This window comes from Camelina sativa, chromosome 5 (assembly GCF_000633955.1).
Source record: "Camelina sativa cultivar DH55 chromosome 5, Cs, whole genome shotgun sequence".
In the NCBI taxonomy this organism is placed as follows: Eukaryota; Viridiplantae; Streptophyta; class Magnoliopsida; order Brassicales; family Brassicaceae; genus Camelina; species Camelina sativa.
The window spans coordinates 18575975-18577924 of NC_025689.1; positions in this window are offsets into that span (position 1 = coordinate 18575975).

The window sequence follows — 1950 nt, forward strand, 5'->3', positions numbered from 1 at the left end:
AAAAAGACTCGTCTATTCCAGAGGGAGATTGTGTTATTGTACTCCTTTTCCCGAATCATAGTTTTATCCTAAACGGTTTTTCCATGATGGGGTTTTTAACGAAACAGTACACAATACGTAAATAGTGATGGATACTCAAGGGGGAGTGTTATAAAATGGATAATAACTTTTGTGATTATCCATCACATACTTCTCCTCTAAGTAACTTAGGCTCCAAGTAACTTTGATCCTATCTCTTCATATATTTTATTATTTACTTCTTATCTAAGTAATTTATACTTATCCTGTTTTAGCTTGGACACAAAGCTACTGTACTATATATATATATGCGATCTCATTATTGTAAGTAGAAGTAGAGAAGTAAGAAAGAGTGAAAAGTAATAAAGTAGTCTCATTGTTTAGTTCTCTCCCTTCTACTCTCGATCTCTCTCCATTTATTTATTCTAGTGTATATAGTTATACATATATATACACATATACATATATAATATAATAATTTTATATTTTACGTTATGTTTTATAACAGTAACAAACTATTTGGATTTTTGTCTCATATTATAATTTGCCATCAGCTTATTAGACATAACTAGAAGATATTTGTTTCTAGAAATTTCTACGACCACAATAAAGAAATTAAATGAAGAAACACAAAACTTTATTGACAGAATACAAGTATTATTTAAACTCTCTACTCATACGCATATATATATTTATAAAGCTAATGATATTTAAGAACGTCATCATAATTACACAAGTTAGCACGTACATACAAAATATATATAGCCAGCAAAACTAATACGGAATAGTGACTCCCTATTAAGTATCCTGATTCAAATATATCAAGTAATTAACACAATTTATCAAAAAAAAAAAAAGTAATTAACACAAAACTCTAATAGATTTGTTTTTCTTTATCTGGTTAACCAAAAAGAAAAAGAAGAACAAGATTTTAAACTACCCTTAATGTGAATTCGATTGCCATTAAGATAAGGTTTGGTCCACGCAGCGTTTACACACAAAGTCTACAGAGAATGTGATGATAAGTGTATCATACGAAGTTTGTGGTTGCTAAATGTAGACCAACTAATATTTAAACGAGCCTTGTCTCATCACCATTTCATCAATACAAGCTTATAACTCTCCACATATACATTTTGCAATCAAACAAATCGAAAGATGGAAGGCAAACCCGAAATATTTATCTGTATAACACTGCGAATGGATGATAAAATATTTTCTTGCATTCGAACACTTTAAAATTTAAAAGGCTTTCGTCGTAAAGGAAAATCAAAATATAATATTTTTTGGTTATGCAACTTAGTATATTGTGCCAATGCAAAATCATATCTATATATATAACAAATTTTCTGTTGACAAAACTCACACTTAAAGTGATATGAACTATTCCAACAGCCAAATATGCAGAAATATTTTTCTGAAACCCATATCCATACTTAGTAAACCAGTCCACATTCTTAAATGAAGATTCAATGTGCTATACGTAATTTCCAATGGGCATGTACAAACCAATCTATATTTCAACAAAAATCCTTTTTTTATTCAGAGAAAATAAACAAATCATGCCCACAAGCATTCATCATGGTCCCGCGAAAAACAAACAAAAATAAAACACCGATTTATTGCCCACGACAAACAATCTATTCTTTTTACTGTAAACCCGAAATACATATAGAGGATACATAGATATATTATTTTTCTGGTTGAACTGAATTTTATAATTTCAGTGAACATTTAATTTTTATCGATCACGAAAGCTATTAAATATTTAGTACTCTAGAATTATCAGTTAATTAACTCTAACACACTAAGTCGGATGGATGACATAAGTTTCAAATATTTTAGCACACCACTCAAATTATTAGGCACCAAGTGTTTATTTGGACCCAACATATAATTCAAAACTCCAATACAAAAAAAAAAAAAAAAATT